Source organism: Camellia sinensis, chromosome 8 (assembly GCF_055761805.1).
Source record: "Camellia sinensis isolate YWXY chromosome 8, ASM5576180v1, whole genome shotgun sequence".
Taxonomy (NCBI): Eukaryota; Viridiplantae; Streptophyta; class Magnoliopsida; order Ericales; family Theaceae; genus Camellia; species Camellia sinensis.
The window spans coordinates 76,585,895-76,605,007 of record NC_138968.1 but is presented as its reverse complement, the minus strand read 5'-3'; the positions used below and the strand labels follow the sequence as shown (position 1 = coordinate 76,605,007).

The 19,113-nt window shown below is 31.7% G+C and overlaps 1 long non-coding RNA gene across 1 annotated transcript; it reads right to left on the bottom strand.

Annotated features, from left to right (window-relative positions):
- Positions 1-255: 255 nt before the first annotated feature.
- LOC114267425 (uncharacterized) lies at positions 256-18,406 on the bottom strand. Its single transcript, XR_003630937.2, has 3 exons — positions 18,157-18,406; positions 10,573-10,739; positions 256-475 (listed from the first exon to the last, which is right to left on the bottom strand). It is a non-coding gene; the product is annotated as an uncharacterized LOC114267425 (long non-coding RNA).
- Positions 18,407-19,113: the final 707 nt, after the last annotated feature.

The window sequence follows — 19,113 nt, the reverse complement described above, 5'->3', positions numbered from 1 at the left end:
CCTCGTGTGTATGATTCATTAGTCTTAAAAAAAATTCTTGAACCAATTCTCAACATACGTGCATCGAACCTCAAAATCATCCAAAATTATCCTTAATCTTGTTATAACTCAAGGCTGAAAAGAACTAATGCCAAGGAAAATCTGAAAATCAGCACAATAAGTTAGTAAATCACCTGGAAAGGAGACTTTGTGTCCAGGAACCAACGCTGCTATAATGTTTCCAATGACATCAAGATATGAACAACTAGTCTGTACTCATGAAATTTCGTTGCCACAATCAAATGAATCAGGTGTTTTGGAATATGAGTAAAACAACATCAAGGGAAGGAACACAGTACACATCCATACATAATAAAATTTATTTCAAATGTCTCTGAAGATGACAAAAGTGATATGCCATAACAACTACCTCTAGATATTGTAGTGGAAAAGGAACCACAGCAGAAGGGTGTTTTGATCTCTCTGGCAGAACCACCTAAAAACAACAGTTCATGCTTTAGTATTTTTCTTTTCCATTCCAGCTTAAAGAGACATAAGTGGAATAAAAGAATGTAAAAAAATATAAATTTAAAGAACTGTACTCACTTTGATGGTCAACTCGTCTACTACTGTCTCAACAATAGGACATCCAAAAGCTAAAGTTGAGGTAACGCCTACCATCAAATCACTCAAAAAGGAAGTCTTGCAATGGTAATCCTTATCCAATGACAAAAGTGGCCTTCCAACCTTCCACTACAAGAAAAAGCATTTTTGGCGACTAAAACTTCATTTTTCGTCGCTGAAAGTAGTAGAATTGGCGACTAAAATGGAATTAGTCGCCAAAATTGAACACTTTTGACTAAAAGAGTTTAGTCGCCGAATACAGGGGTTTTAGCGACTAAAAGACAGTTTAGTCGCCGAATGTAGGGGTTTTAGCGACTAAAGGTTGTTTAGTAGCCAAAAGTGACGGTTTTTGGCGACTAAAATAATTTAGTAGCCAAAAGTGATGGTTTTGGCGACTAAAAAACATTTTCGTCACCGATTATAGGTGTTTTGCCGACTAAAAATAGATTGGTCGCTGAAAATGAAGCTTTTTGGCTACAAAAAAAAATAGTAGCTAAAAACAGTCAATTGGCGACTAAAATTCAGTTTAGTAGCCAAAAGGGGACGTTTTTGGCGACTAAAAACAGATTTAGTCGCCAAAACTGCTTATTTTTAATTTGAACTTATTTTTTTAGCGACAAAAAATTAATTAGTAGCCCAAAATAATAGAATTGGCAACTAAATAATGGATTTAGTCGCCAAAAGTGGACTAATTTTTTTTTTAATAAATAATTTATTTTTTACATAAATTATATTGAATAAAAATAATTATATTTACATATATAGTTTTGTGTTAATACCGGTCAATATACTATATAAATAATATATATTGCATATATTCATGTGATGTTGAAGTGGCATAGTGGAGGGAGCGTGTTGCTAAAGGTGTTGGCAGTTCGAATCTCAGAAAAAGCAAAGAAATTGTTTTTTTTTTTTTTCATAAAAGGACCTTTGGCGGCGAAAATTTTAGTCGCCAAAAGTGTTTATTTTGGGCGACTAAACCGTTTAGTCGGCAATTCATGGACTATTGGCGACTAAAAGATTAGTCGCCAAATGTGTGATTTTAAAAAGTGTAAATCACTATTGGCAACTAAAAAGTTGGTCGCTAAAGAGCTATTTTTTGCCGACTAAAAAAATTTTAGTCGCCAATACCTCCGGCGACCATATATAAGCGACAAAAGGGGCGACGAAAAAAATTAGTCGCTGAAAGTAAAAAACTCGACTTTCGGCGACTAAAAACGGACTTTTGGCGACTAAAAATTTAGTCGCCAAAAATGCTTTTTCTTGTAGTGTTCAAATAAAGGATATTATGGCTCTATTTCCAATTCTGATTGCAAAGAAAAAGTCATTGGTATAGAGAATGTTTTTAACAATAGCATTAAGAAAATTGTCCATTTTCTCATTTTTTAATTATGAAGTGTTTTAATTTTATTTTTTTATTTTTATTTTTTTTTAACATATAGCCCAATAGGTAGGTTTGAGATTTAGAATTATTTTTTGGACTGGGCTTAGGACAAACATAGAGACCCTTTGGCTGGGCTAAAATTGGGTAAATACAAAATTCATTACTATGTAGTGTTAGCACAGTTTAAACGACCCTACGCTTGTCCACCCGTACTTGCACCCTGATTAGCTAACATCGTTGATGAAATGGAAAAAATACTATAATGTCTTTTATCTGATTTGATAATTTTCAGCACAACCAAAAAAAAGACAGTCATGTGATCACCCTCAAATCTAGGGCCAACCCTAAGTTTCGAGAGGTTAAGTCGAAATAATTTTTTGGGAGTTTTTTAAATATTCATAAAATAAAATAAAAAAATTACTCTATTTAGTTTAGAGTTTTCAAAAATAATTTTTTGAATTTATAATTCGTATTTTTTATATTATTTTATATTTGGTAAATTTTAAAAAAATATATTCACAAACATTATACAGTTTAAATGTATCTAAATTAGGTATATTTACAAAATAAATAAAAAAAATTACGTAAAATATTAAAAAAAATTACTAAAAAAACACATAATTGAGTCATAAAGAGAGTTTTTTTTTTTAAAAAAAAGGCTAAATAGATTTGGATTAACGACTAATACATATACAATTATTTTATATTTTATTTTTTCAATCGGGCTAACATCTAACCCTTATAAATATTTTTTGATTGGGCCTAACAAAATTTTTTGGGGCCCTTAAACTGGCCTAAATTAATAAAACAAAATTGGGTCATTTTGAATTTTTAATATAGTACAAGACTAATGAATTTAGGAATATTTTGTCACCCTAATTTTTGAGAACCAAGACACATGTTTTACCGGCCTTAACCCAGAACTGACCCTGCTCAAATCGTTATGACTTTTGCAAACAACACAACCAAATACAATGAGATCAATCGAAGCACAAACGAGGAGAAAATGTCATGCATTCAACAACCATCTCTAACCTATTACCATTTCCAAATCACAATACTTGAACCACCTGGTTGTGTTTGGTTCTGCCCAGTAATTTTTGAAATTCCATTTTGGCCTCAAATTTTTTTAAAATTCAATTTATATCTTTGATATTTTTGAATATTTTCATTTAACACCTTGAAAAATTCTAAAATTTTACAAAATATGTTCCTAGCTAAATTGATCCTTCTGAGTTTATTTCTGGAGTCCTTTTTTTTTTTTTTTAAATTCAGACTTGAAAATTTTGTGTTGCTTATTTGAAGAACATAAGTCAATCGATGGTCAACATGAACACCATTTTTCATCCCCAGTTTTCAAAATTGAGCAAAAAGAACTATGAGAACTAAAGTATCCAAATACAAGTGTTATTAGCCTCACAAGATGTGTAGGACTTGGTTGAACACGCATATGAAGAGTTGGCAAGCCTAGAAGATGAAGAGGAAGTGAATAGAGCCCAAAAGGCTACTTTGAGAGATACAAGAAGAAGAGATAAGACATCCTTGTATTTGCTCTATCAAAACATTGACGAGTCAAGCTTTGAAAAGATAACAACCTCTAAAGAAGCATGAAGTATTCTTCTGAGTTCACACCGAGGAATTGAGAAGAACATGAAGATTTGACTGCAAGTATTAAAAGGTGAGTTCGAATTGTTTTAGATGAAGGACCATGAGTCAATTTTCGAGTACTTTATGAAGACTTTGACCATTGTGAACTAGATCAGATGATATAGAGACAAGATGGATGATGTTTGAGTAATAGAGGAGATCTTGAATCCCTATGTTTAAAGTTTGAACACGTAGTTGTTACAGTAGAGGAATCAAAGGACTTGAACACCATGATTGTGGATAAGTTGATGGCTACGTTGCAGATCCACAAGCAAAGAATAAACAAGAGAACTTTCGCAAGTTCCCTAGAGCAAGCTCTTTAGTCAAAGTTGACGTTTAGAGGAAACAGATAACAACAATAGGGAACACCATAGAGAAGTGGAGGAAAAGGCCGTAGACAAGTTGGAAGAGGCTCCAACATGGGGGGGGGGGGCAAAAGTCAACAGTTGATTGACAACAGAGAACAACAAGTAGTTGTTCCATGAGACAGATAACAGGCGGTTGTTCTGCAAAATAGAAGAGGTCAATAGGTGGTTAACAACACAGAACAACATGTAGTTGTTCCAAGAGACAAAAGTTAATTGATGGTTGACAAGAGATGACAACAGATGGTTGTTTCACGAGAAAGAGGTCAATAATGGGTTAACAACAAATGAAAAGGTTGTGACAGAAGCTACGTGCAGTGCTACAATTGCAACGAGTATGGTCATTACAATAGTGAATGCATAAAAGAGGTCCAATGTTATAACTGCAATCAGTATGGGCACTATAGTCATTAGTGCATGGAGGAAGTAACATACAACAAAGTTGACGAGTATGTAAACTTTGCAATGAGTGAAGAGGTGATGTTGCTCATGTTTTACAATGATGTTGTAGAAAAAGACAATGGAAGAAGCATTGTAGACGATCAAGCTTAAGGGGTGATGTTATGAAATAAGCTTTCTTTTCTACCATCCTAGCTAGGAGGTAGGAGCAAAAATACAGAAAACTAGGGTTCAAGGATTTCTACATGTTACTATAGGTTTGATGGTTGAAGAGTTCAAGCTTGAATGGTTTTATTGTAGTTTATTTAATACATTCATATTATCAATGTTTAGCTATAAATATGTAAGATTATGCTAGTTCTAAGTGTGGGAGTTGAGAAGAAAAATAAGAAAGTGAGAGAGTGTGAGAGTTTGAGAGAAAGTATTCTTATCTCCATGTATTTGTTTCAGTTTATCTAAGTGAAATAAAAGTTTGTTTTTCGCATTATAAATCATTTCTCTAAATCAATTTTTGAAATAGCATAAGTGGTTTGAACATTCCACTCCCACCAACGCCTCTGCCATAGTTCTTTCATCGCACACCATCACTGTAAATGCGATATTCCCTCTCTAATCTCTCATTGCTCTATAGGTTTTCTCTTAAATCAATTTTTTTGGTTAAAATCATCATCCATTTGGATCTACGTACAGAGGGATTCTATGGTGGTGGATTTTATGTTAGGTGGTGGTTGCGATTGTTCATTGATCAAATGTGGAATGAGGTGAATGGTGATGAACAATGGATGAAATAGTAGGTAAAAAAGTATTGAAGGGTGTAAGGGTTGGTTTGAGTTGAGAGGTAGTATTGATTGGTGCAATCCAATAGAGGTAGTGGCAGTTGAAAAGATGGATTTTCCAGCATTCTAGAGGTTGTAATGGTGGTTTTGGGCTAGGGTTTTGTATTCCAACCTCTTTGTTTGATCAAATAAGTATTAAGCGGTTGTTGTAGCTATCATCAAGGGTTGTGGTAGAGAGAGAAAAGTGTGAAGATTTTTTTTCATTGGTTTAATTATAGCTTCAGATTGTGAAAGGCATACATTTGATACCCTCTGTGTAAGGGAGGGGGAGAGAAAATAGAGGGGCGTACGATTGGAGAAATTGCCACAAAAAAATAAAAATAAAATTGTCACTTGAAGAATTTTGCCAAACGGTTAACTCACAAAAGGGTTTGTGTTTTATAACAAAATTTAAAGTAAGGGAGCTCCATGATATTTCAGAGAATATAAGGGGTGTGTGTATGATTTCAAATTAATAGAGGGGTGTCAATGTGATTTATCTTTTCTTTTAATTTTTTATTTTTATTTTATCAACTTCACTTTAATGTATAATCTATGAGGACTCAAAATAGAGAAATGACATGATGATGTGGAATATATTTGAATCAAGGAAATTTGAAGTCAACTCTTTTTATCATGCTTTGATGAAACCTAATAGATTTATACAAGGAAAGCATGGAAAGTGGCTCTACGTTGTTTGATGCGGATTTTATGGGGGGAAATGAATAGAAGGTCTTTTGATACCCCTTTCTAAGTTGAAATCTTGTTTGTTGACTCTTTTGTATATGTGGGTCTCCAAGGGTTAGTAACTAAATGGCAGAGAGTATCTTTTGGATTTTATAGATAATCTTAAGCGCTATGTTAAATATAATAACTACATATTTTGTCTATCATACATACCATATTACTTTCGTTATCATACTTAGGATTACCATATTTATGTTTCTCTCCTACTATATAAAGGAGTGTTATATACACTGTTAAATTATTATTCAACATAATATTGAATACACATATCATATAATATTATCTTTTTCTCTCTCTTAGATATTGTAACATAATATCAGAGCTATAGGTTAAGCTGTTGGTCGCCCCCTTGGCACACTACCTAAGCCGCCCCATTGGCGCATTTTGTTTCTTTCCAAGCCACCTCCTAGTGCACATGGTTCCTTTCCAAGCCTCTCCCTGGCACACTTCTTCATCTGTTGCCATCACCGTTCAACACCACGTCATATGTTACATGTGTGCCACGTTTGTTGGTTCAACACACGTTCTTCTTCTACAACAGTCTAACATGACCATAAACTGTCTCTTGGCATTAGCTCTATGAGCTTCAGCCATGTTCCTACAATGGTTCGACACGACCATAAACTATATGCTTGCATTAGCTCCGGGCTCTAATCTATCTCAAGCGCCCCTATGCTCTCATCTGGACTTTGCAATCTATTTGCCTTAGATTTATCAATGTTTTATTTTATTTCTAGTTTTATTTCATGTTCTAATTTTTCTCTCCAAACTCAAGTTGGTATCTTTATTTAAATTTGAGAGGGGGTGTTAAATATAGTAACTATATATTCTGTCTATCATATATACCATACTATATTCATTACCATACTTAAGTTGCTCTTTTCCTATATAAAGGAGTATGGTATACATTGTTACATTATTATTCAACATAATATTGAATATACACATCATATAATATTCTCTCTCTCTCTCTCTCTCTCTCTCTCTCTCTCTCTCTTAGATATTGTAACAGGCTACATGAATGTACATCTTTTGTTTTGATGAGGTATGCTACTTGTCTGTGACTAAAAAGTTTGCTTACTCATAAAATGAAAATAAAAGCATCAGCACATATTAGAAATAACAATAAATAACATGCTACTTACTGATGCAAAAGTTTTAACATAAAATATGCTTGTTTAAACATGTTTTAATCTAAACATGTGTTTACTGCATATTGGATGTCTTGTTTGTTCACTAATGTCTCTATGAACATTTGTCAACTATTTAAGTTAGCAAAATGTTGTACAAATGACATGTGAGTCTTTGTTGTGTCTTGTATGTATGATTCATTTGTCTTACAAAATTACTGAACTAATTCTCAACATACAGGCACCAAACCCTAAAATCATCTAAAATTACGCTTAACCATGTTAAAACTCAAGGTTGAAAAGAACTAATGCTGTGCAAATGTGAAAATCAGCACAAGAGGTTGGCAAATCACCTAGAAAGGAAGACTTGTTTTCAAGAACTACATTTTTCTTTTCCAACGACGTCAAGGTATAAATAATTGGTCTGTAGAGATCCATATGAGAGGAAATTACAGTTAACATTGTAAGGTACACGTGTTATTTCCCTAATAAATCTTTTCAACAAAGAATAAGCAATATGAAAGCATCAGATGAATCTGGTGGTTTGTGATGTGAGTAATGCACTCCATCATATGCACCCATTGCAAGGTTTGTGAACCCTAATAAGTATTGTACACTGGGCTATATGTTCAATGGGGGGTTTGGGGTTCCTCCCTCAAGTGATGAAGGGTTAGGCGGAGGCCCAAATTTTTTGGATATTTGGATAATTTCCTGTTGCTTCCGCATTACCTTAATTTCTATACTTATAAATAGATGAGAGGGGGGGGGGGGGCACATTTCTTTTATTGTGGAGAGTTGTAATTGTTTTATGATCATAGTGAAAACCACAGCGTGGATGTAGTCATATTATGGGATAAATTTCTGTGTTTCTTGTGTATATGATTGTTTCAATTCATTTTAATTTTTTGGCTATCTATTTTGTATCTCATTGATTCTGATTAGGAAGAGTCGATTTCCTAACATATATGGTAAAATTTATTTCAAATTTTTGACAAAACTAGTATACCATAAAAAAAAAATACTTACAGGTATTGTTGCACTAGAAAAAGAACCATATCAAAAAGGGTTTTTTTATTTTTTTATTTTTTTTATAGGGAATTTACAAATCAGTGGTTTTTCTCCCAAAATAATTACTAACTCATGAAAAATTATATGATTTTGATTAGGGCATTCGGTTTATAAATCCAAATTCGAATTCTTTTAGTCGAAAAGTCTAGGCGGTAAACAATTATGTCCATAAGGACACGGTTGTGCAAAATGACGAAACTACCCATATTATATATATGTACACAACTCTCCTCATTTATGCATTTCTCTGTCTCTTCTCTCTCCCTCTGTCTCTCTCTGTCTCTCTCTTCTTCTTCTTCTTCGTCTTTCTCCTCCATCACCACTGCTAAAAACCTATCTTTCTCTTCCATCACCACTAATAAAAACCCATCCAACATTGCCCAACAATGGCGGGTTCCGACGGTGCCGTTTCAGCCGCTACTTCTCAACATCACAAATACACTTCTCGATGATTCATTGGAGATATTGACGGAACAAGGTGTTAGGGTTTTGTTATTAATCTTCTGCCAGAATAAAGCCTCGCCGCCGGTGAAGATGAAGCAGAGAGTATCGATCTTCCTTAGATCTACTTTAGATCATTCGTCTTCTTATTTTCTTATCTTCTCTTTCTGCCTTGAGCACTCATCTTCTCAAATCTTTACATTCACTTCGGTACGTTTACCGGAGCTACCATTAAAGGGAGAGAGATATTCGAATGAGGGAATAGGGGATTCGTCGCCGGTGATCCCTAGGGTTTTGTTGTTACTTACCCGAACCCTAGATCTACCTACCCTAACCCTAGATCTAGACCACCACTGTGTCACTGCCATCACTGTCGCGCTCTCTCTCTCTCTCTTTCTCTGCCGACTGATCTCTCTATCTATCTTTCATCCTCTATCTCTTTCCACCAAAACTACACATGAACTTGGCTTTGCAGGTGACCGGCGATGACAGTTTGCTTTGGAAATGAATCTACGTTCTATTGGTCGGCAATCTCTAGAGGTTGTTGAAAGTTGTGCGGATGAAGATAGTGGAGCTGCTCATGTGGCTTTACCTTTTGCCCTTAGTTTTCTTGGTGTTCGGGATCTTTTTTTTTTTCTTTCTATGGAACGGATTTGCAGATCTTTGAATTCAACTATTAGAAGTGATCATCTTCTGTGGAACGGATTTGCAAATCTTTGCATTCAACTATTAGAAGTGATCATCTTCTATGGAGTAGCATCCACATAGATCAACCACTGATTCTCAAGAATGTGATTGTTGCGGTTATATATGCTTTAGATTTAGATATGTGTGTTTTGCGGTTATATATGCTTGTTGTGTAGATATGTGCTTTTAATGGTTTTTGAATTGATCTGTTCATACCTAGACTGTTCAATGGATGATCGATCTATTCAATTTCTCTTTCTTTGATAAGAATTTCACACAGATAAGTTCAACAAATAATTATTTAGCACATATATGTTCAATAAGCTTTGTGATATTCAACAGATATGAAAAATTTATACAAATAAAATTTGGATAGAAAATTTGTACAAATAAAAATATTGAACAGATAGATTTTGGACAGATAGAAAAAATATAAAAAGATAGATATAAATTTAAATAGATAGTCAAAAAATTTGAACAGATAGAAAAAAATTTGAACAGATAATAAAAAAAAGTCCATAGATAAATTAAGGGGTAAAATTAGAAATAAAATATCCTCCAAAACCAATAAAAGGACTTCTTACCAATTTTACACCGATTTTTCCCTTAGTCCAGGTTTAGAGGATTTTTCGAACCGAAGCAAGGCCTAGTTTCCGGTCCGACCGAGCCTGGGTTTCGAAACAATGGTCTTATACTCTTTCTACCTTGAATTTTTTAACAATTTTTTCTTTTGATTATTAAAATTTAGGATAAATTACAGATCCACCCCTGAGATTTGCTTAAAATACGAATTGCCTCCTGTGGTTTGGAAAATTACAAATACCTCCCTATCAGAATTTTTATTTAACATAATTAATTGAAAAAGTGAAATTTTTAACTATTTACCAATACAATAATAAAATTATCTGAATTATTAATTGAAATACAATTTTAATATTATTAAGAACTGTTAATTGACTTGATGATTTATTAATAAAAGGACATATCTGTTATGAAATTAGAAACCTTAGGGGGTATAATGTAATTTTTAAAATCACAGGAAATAATTTATAATTTAAGTAAATTTCATGAGGTGTGTTTGGAAATTACCCTAAAATTTATCACTAATTTAACTAATTAATCATTTATTTATCTATTACAAATATAGAGTGAAGTGCTAATTCCCTTTTTTTAATCCCTCTGGCAACAGTTTCTGTTTTAGTATTTATATGATGTTTCATTCCAGGGAAATGTCCAACAGAGAGAAACTTAAGTGAATAAATAGAAAGTAGAAAAAATATACGTACCCACTTTCATGGTCAACTCGTCTGCCACTGCCTCAACAAGAGGATATCCAAAAGCTGAAGTGAAGTGAGGGGGCTACATGAGATGACTCAAAAAAGGAAGTCTTGCAACGGTATTCCATATCCAGTGACCCCCCAAATAAAGGCATACCGCGGCTTTATTTCCAATTCTGATTGCAAAGAAAAAGTCATCAGTATAAAGAATTTTTTTTACAAAAATGTTATAAAGTCCTTCTTATCGGTCTATAATTTATTCCGTATATGTTTATAAGATAGAAATTAAATTAATAAAATGTAAAGTTTATTAATAAAATAAGTTTAAATTATAAATTCTTTTTTTTTTTGGGATAAATTTTGAGTCAATAAATTTGAATTTATAGTGTTGTTGATTTTTTTTTAACATTAACCTTAGGAAAAATTCTCATTGTCTCATTTGTTTGTTTTTTTTATTATTTAAATTGATCACTGCATGAAACTGAGATCATTCTTTCATCCAAATGGAAAGGGAAAAAAAATTCTATAGAGGGAAATAGTAAAATAAAAAATGACCAAAAGCTTAATAGCGATTCTTATCATGCTGAACTTGCAGTCTTTGAAGAAGCTGAAAACACACAATGAGACTAGCAAAACCTAGCCAGATCAGAAATATATATGGCAATCGATTCAGTTTGTTTCAACTTAAAATATTTTACACAAAAAAAAAAAAAAAAAAAAATTTGTTTTGTTTTTCGACGTTTGATTGACATTTAAAAATAAAAATATTTGATTATCTAAAAGATAAATTTTGATTCAATAAGTGTCATTTATGATTTTTGAGTGGGTTAAGATATTTATTTAAAAATACTAAATGTGTTGAAAAGATAATGAGTAAGAGTTAACGTCATAAAAATTGACTCAGAAAATTTTTAAAAGTAAGTTATTTTAAAAAAAGGATGCAAAAACATTTTCCTTAAAAAAATGTTTTATTTACTTTTTGTTTAACCGAACAACAAAACATGAATAAAATACCCCAAAACAAATGTTGCCGAATTGAAGGATTGTATGTCTATATATATGTATGTATACATATGTACGTTAAGGACCAATGATTTTGGTACTTGGAAAATATATCACTCCCGCAAGCATCAAGTAGGAAATTTAGCAATTGAATTTACTCTTTGTTTGTTTCAGTGCAAAATATTTTTTATGGAAATTTTTTTTCAAAAAATATTTTTCATAGAAAATGTTTTCTTATATTTGGTTTTGTTTTTTTAAACTAATGCACTAATAGTTGCATTAGTGGTGGTAATAGAGGAGGAGCAGGTGGTGAAAGTGGTGGTGGAGGTTCGAGGTGTTGGGGTGTTTGTGGTGGCGACAGTGATAGTGATGGTAGTGATAGGGTGGAGGTGGCAGTCGTGGTGGTTTGGTGGCAATGGAGGTGGTGACGGCAATGCAATGATGGATGGTGGTGATAGTAGTATGTTAGTGGTAGCATTAGTAAAAATTTAGTTCAGAAAACGTTTTCCAACTTTTAAAAGTGAAAAATATTTTCTGTTCAAATATGCTTGTTTTCTATTGATCATGAAAAATATTTTCTAATGACTTTTATTTTCTGTCATATCAAATATCAAAAAATGTAGAAAATATTTTTTGGAAAAACAAACGGAGTTGATTATGCTTAATGTAATAAATTGGACAAATGTTGAGCCAATCTTCCAAAAAAAAAAAAAAAACAGACACATGTCTGAAAAGCATATGGATCCTGGACATTGTAGCAATTGAAATTTCAAGAATTACATTGAAATCTAGTTCCGCTGCAGTTGATAACAGAAAATAAGAAACAATAACTATATTCCTAGAATCTATACGTAAATGTGATGATGATATACTCCCTATTTCATTAGCTTGTAGTGGTTGACATAAATAATCGACATAAACAGTTAGATGTGATATATATCTATTAGCCTGAAAGGGTTTTTTTATTTTTATTTTTATTTTTTTAATTTTTAATTTTTTAGATAGGATATTAGCCTGAAAGGGTTCAACATCCAAAATATGAAACTATTTTCCAAAAATTAAAAAGGAAAAAAATTTAATGCGGCGCATTTTTTGTAGTTAAATAGTAAGGGGACTTAGTAGATCCTATTAAGTGAACTTATTGTCCAATAAGTTTTGTGAGAATTAATGACGTTTTTAATAAAATACTATAAAAAACTGTCACTAATTATTAATTTTATAGCGACCCCGGTCTTTTCCCATTTGATTATTGTATCCGGACTTAGGTTCCGTAGATTCCGTCATTGTATAATTGTTGTTGTCATTCATTATCTTCTTATTTTGAGTATTGGGTTGTGTTGGGAAGATTTGGAGCAGGTTGGTTGAGCTTAGGAACCAAGTCTAGTTGCCCAGATTTTGGCTTGTCCGCTCGAGCGGGGGTTTGGACGCTCGAGCGGGGAATACACCCATCCAGTATGTCCTGTGTAGTGTTGGCCGCTCGAGCGGGGAATTGGACGCTCGAGCGGGAAGTCGTGAGTGACGCTCGAGCGGGGATTTGGGCGCTCGAGCGGGGACCTGTCTGCAAAAACTTCTGGGAGTGTGCGTTCGCCGCTCGAGTGGGAGTTTGGCCGCTCGAGTGGGAGTCTGTGAGTGGCGCTCGAGCGGGGGTTTCCACGCTCGAGCAGGGCGAATGGTATAAAAATCCGAGATCCGACTTTCTGGATCATTTTTCATCTCATTTTTTATTTTAAAACCCTAGAACCGTCTTCTCCCTCTCCCTACACACCTTCTCTCTTAGGTTTGATCTACTTAGAGTGTATTTCTACCCTAAGTCCTTTGTTAAAAAGATAGAGTGGGTCGAGGGCTTCCGTTTAATCTGAACAATCCTGGGTTTGGAGCACTTTGGTTTTCGTCATCTTCGCCATTCGAATTCTTCGCTTCAAGGTAGGGATTTCCTACTCCATCCTATAAGTTTTGTCCTAAGTTTTGGTATTTTGATATGTTGGGAGTACTTTGGTAAATTTTGGGAAAAACCCTAGTTGTATTAATAAATTAATTTAAGGAAATTGGGAAAATTGGTTAAATGCATGAAATTGAGGAATCCATTGATTAAATGGTGTAGTTGGATAATTAAAATCACTCGCCTATTGAATTGTTGATATATTTATTTCCAGTCTAGAAATAACTGTTTTGGGCTATCGGTGGAGGATAGTCGTGTTTGTTGTAGACATTGCATGTGGATTAGGAATAACTGAAACTAATCACATTGGTTAAGTCATTAATTTTGACTATTGCATTAATACAGAAAATACGTGTATTGATTGAGCATTGCATTTGCATATATTGTTCTGTGTGGGAGGAGATAGGGGATGTACTCCACGGTTTAGGGGAAGATAGGGGATGAACCTCTAAACCGGATTTTGTTTGGGAGGAGATAGGGGATGGACTCCATTAGCATCACTTTTATGTGTGCTTATTTATATTGAAGTGTTTTATTTGATACAGCACTAAAATGTGTATCAAACTAGAAGTATGAAGTGTTTGATTTGAGCCTGAGTCTCATCTGTTTGTTGACATTGGAAGAATGTGAATATAATATATATAGTTCACTGTTGTAAGTTTGGCCAGGTTCTGAGCCATATTGATAAAGTTGGAAAGTAAAACGTGTCTTAGACGATATTGTCATGAGACTGTAAAATGATGTAATTGATTATCTTGGTTAACCATCTATTGGATGCTAATGCTTTATTCAATGCTTATATTTGGTTTAGTATTTTTCTACTGGGCTGTGGCTCACCCTTTATGGGAACATCATTTTCAGGTTCAAGTGATAAGCTACCTCCAAGGACTTAGCTTGGAAGGATTTAGCTTTTGGGTTCTGAAGACCATCTTTAGTTATTTGTTTTTATTTGATATATAATCAAGCCTAGGGCTTTATTTCTATTTGAGTTAGAACTCATATTTTGTGTCCAAGTGTTAGCTTGGAAAAATGTAAGCCCGTAGGGCATTTAATTTGGTATTACATGTAATGTTTTTATTTAATAATACTCTGATGAATGAATAAATAAATTATTTTCTTTAAATAATGCATGTTGATGATATACGTATAATGGGTTTATTTTGAGGGCGTTACAAATTTTCAGCGACAATATAAAAAATTTGTCTAAAAAATGTCACTAATTATAAGTTTTAGCGATAGTTTAAAAAAATTGTCACAAAAAAATGTCACTAATTTTAAACTTTTAGCGACATTTTAAAAAATTCGTTAAAAAAAAAGTCACTAAGTATAAATTTTAACAACAATTTATAAAAATCGTAATAAAAAGAATCACTAATTGTCAATTTTTATCGCTATATGCAAAAAATCGTCACAAGAAATTATTTTTAGCGACGATTTTATTTGGATTTATTTTTAATAAAATTTGAAGAGAATGGATTTCAACTTATTAAGATCTATTGATAATTTACCCAATATAATAGTACTACATGGAATTCCATCATTCCCTTGGAAATTTGGTGGGGAACTTTCATATTGTTGATGTTTTTATGGTATTAGAGTGTTCTGTATTCCAAGATTTGTGATTTCAAACTTCTGAAGCAACTGAAAACCATATCATCAATAAGATTCAATCCATACCCATTGGGCGTGTTTGTTTAGACGGACTGGATAAAGAGGATTGTAATCCATCGGACTATTAGTTCCGGGATATATTGTCCCCGGACTATTTGGTTGGATTGGATTTGTATCCTATGTTTGTTTAGTCATGGGATTATATGTTTGGATTTGACTATTTTTAGTGAATCTAATGTTTGGTTCGACGGACTGGATAAGGATAAATGTTCAAAAGACTATTTTACCCTTTTAATTCATAATTTTTATTTAATATATAATTTAAAATTTGTAATCTATAATTTCTAATTTAACAACACTAAAAAAATTTAATTTATAAGGCCATAATTTTTAATTTATTATTTTCAATTAAATTAAATTTTATAATTTATAATTTATATTTTTTATTTATTATATAATTTTAAATTAACGACAATAAAAAAAATAATTTTATTTAATATATAAATTAAATTTATAAATTAAATTTTCAACAACACTAAAAAAATTTAATTTATAAGGTCATAATTTATAATTTATTATTTTTAAATAAATTTAATTTATAATTTAAATTTTTTATTTAATACATAATTTTAAATTAACAACACTAAAAAAAAAATTTAATATGTAAATTTAATTTTTTAACAACACAAAAAATTTAATTTATAAGGCCATAATTTTTAATTTATTATTTTTAATTAAATTTAATTTATAATTTATAATTTAAATTTTTTATTTAATATATAATTTTAAATTAACAACATTAAAAAAGTAATTTATAAATGTTCAAAAGACTATTTTCTCATTTTCTAATTGTTTACTAAGTAATAGCATGAAGAGTAAAATGGACATTTCACAAAATAATCTCATGGGATACCAACTACATGGTTTCTATCCCACCTTCCCCCATGAGATAGGATAGTCCCATATTTGTGGGACTAATAATTCGGAGTAAAATTTTTCAAACAAATAATGAACTATTAGTCCAGTGGGACTAATAATCCAATCCCACGCCCTAATCCTTCAAAACAAACACACATATTATATATTCTTGTGGGCGAAAAACTAAGAAAAATGGATACGAATTTGCAGGCCCAGTTTGGAGGGCGACAAAGCAGTCGCTTCTGGCCTTAAAAAAAAAAGGCTGAAAATAGGACCCTAAAAAAATTTACAATTTTGTACTAGTATATTAAAAAAAAATGGGGCCCAATTTACTATTAGTATAAGTTTAAAGGCCTGAATGAATAAAAAGCCCAATCTAAACTTTTTAACAAATAAAAGGCCCAATCTAAAATATAAAAAAATAAAAACTCACTACAAAAATCTGTTTAATACATAACCCAAATTAAATTTAAAAAGTCCAAAAATTTGAGGCCTATATTCTTAAATCTTTTAAAGTTAGGTCTCGTTTGAAAATAAATTATTTAAATATTTTTTTTATTTTTTTGACTAAAATTTGATATAAAAAAATTAATATGTGAGATAACTTTTTAATTTTTTTATGAAAAAATATAAAAAGTAGGAAGAAAAAAAATCTTTCACATTTTTATATAATTTATTGGTTATTTGATTATTTTACTAACTTTTTAATTTTAAATTAAAAAGTGATATTCTTCAACAAAAGCCCAAGTGTAAAGAAATTTGAGGTCCAATCAATCTCTTCTCTCTCTTATCTATGGTTGTTGGAGCAAGATTTGGAGTTTTTTTTTCTTAAAATTTCTTAGAGTGGTGCATTGTGTGGTTAAGATTTAATAACAAATCACATCAATTTTTCAACATTAAATCTCAACCACACAATACATAACTTTAAGAAACTTTAGGAAAAAAACACTCTAAAGGATCTTGGTGGGTTGTTCGTGCCTCTTTGACTGACAATCAAAATTGGGGAAAAACAAAACATAACCCTTAGAGCAAAACAAAAGCTAGCCACACATAACAGCCACTCAAAGATTAATTGAAGTTCAAAGAATGAGAAATTGGAGGCCTAAAACTCAACATTATTGATCTTCTCTCATCTTTCATCCATCATAAATAGTGAAGATATTTTCTTTCCCTCTCTATTTTTATTTATTGATTGATTTTATGGACCTATTCAACTAAATTTTTTTTTTATATAAATTGATGAACATTTTATATATTTTTAAATTTTTTGTAAACTTTATTATATATTTAAGAAAAATTTAGCAGACTTTTTGTAAGTATTATTTTTTTTTTATTTGGATCCAAAAAACTCAGAACCAAGTTGATACTATAAGAAACTAGCAATTTTCCCATTCCGCTCCAGTAACTTAGATCTATGTATGTTTTTAATAAAGAAGCATACAAATTAAGTTTTCCAAAAATTTATCATGAAATGAATTTGCAAGTTATGAGCCTCAAACTTGCATGAATAATAACAATAATAATCATCATCTGTGAATTTGTGAAAATCATACCCAAGAAAAAAGAAAAAGAAAGGGGCTTATTCTTCTATAGAATTACAAGAAAAAAAATTCCATTTTTTGTTGAAATTTGGTTGAATTCACAGTTGGGGGCATCTGGTCAACAAGAAGTCACAGCACATTGTTTTTTATTATAAATGTGCACACCATTTGAAAAAAAACTCCATAGCTTTCTTTTTGAAAAATCGAAATATTCAAAATTCGAGCTCTGTAACCATCTGAACTTGAGTTCAAGCTCTGTAACCATTGAAACAACTTTTTACACTTTGATTTATTTCATCGTATATTTTCTAGAAACTGGGGAAAATGAGAAATTTTGACAACCTGAGATAAATAAATTTAGTTTCTTTTCTTTTCCTCCATTTTCTTGGCGGCCAAACGAACCTAGATGGTTTTATTTCAGAAACAAAGCCAGATTCCATTATACTATCAAAAAGACCAAAGCCTAAAGTGTAAGATCTGTTGCTCAATTTGCTACAGGGGCACGTTCGGATGCTATATATATATATATATATATGTATATAGATAGATGAGAGACAAATTTGATGAACTGAGAGAGCTTACTGTGCTTTCGACATTGACGATCTGAAACTCCTGCGAGGAGAAAGAAGAAGATTTGGCGAGGAGAGAGAAGTGAGCCACGACTGAGACCACTAGAGCTACTCGAAGAAGCCTAAGCAGAGCTTCCATAGTATGGTTCTCTCTCCTCTCTCATCCAGTTGACGGAGACGACGACCCACAGAGAAGACCGTTGTTTGTAGGTGCAATTTTGTATCTAACATTGGGAAAAATAATGTACAGGCGCAAAAATGTGTATAACATATAAGGGCATGGGGCAGTTCCAAAATATATATATATATATATATATATAAGAGCATGGGATAGCTTAAAAAAAAAAAAGTTGGTTAGGTATTTTAGTCAATATAACTCTAATTTTGAGTTTTAATGTGTTAGTTATTGGGTTAGTTATTTTATCATCCTATCTTTTTGCTAGCTACAATTAAAGAGTCTCATAGGCTCTTCAAATAAATATGTATGTATATGTTTTGGATTTTTGTATATTTATGTCTTGGATTTGAGATTTTATATATTTTATATATGTATATGTATATGTAGCAACTTTATATGTTCTTTTAATTCTGTTTGATGAATTACGGAATAACTTATTTTGTATTTTGTATTTTTTTCCCTTCATTCTACAGGTTTTGTATGCTTGTATGGGCAAATTTATTATTATTGCTAATTTACATTAGTAAAATATCAACAATTAATATTTTTTGTTTTAAAAATTAATTAACTTAGTTTGAATGATTAGCTAAAATAAAGAGTGTGGTTAGAGAATACAATAGCTAAAGTAATTAGGTAAAATAAAGAGCGTATTTTTTTCGTACTTTAGTTAGTGAAAAGTAGAGAGTGTGGTTGGAGTTGCTCTAATGAAAGAAAAAAAATATTAATTATATATATTTTTTAGTCATAATTAAAAAAAATCATAATTAAATATCACATATGTAAAATTAAAAT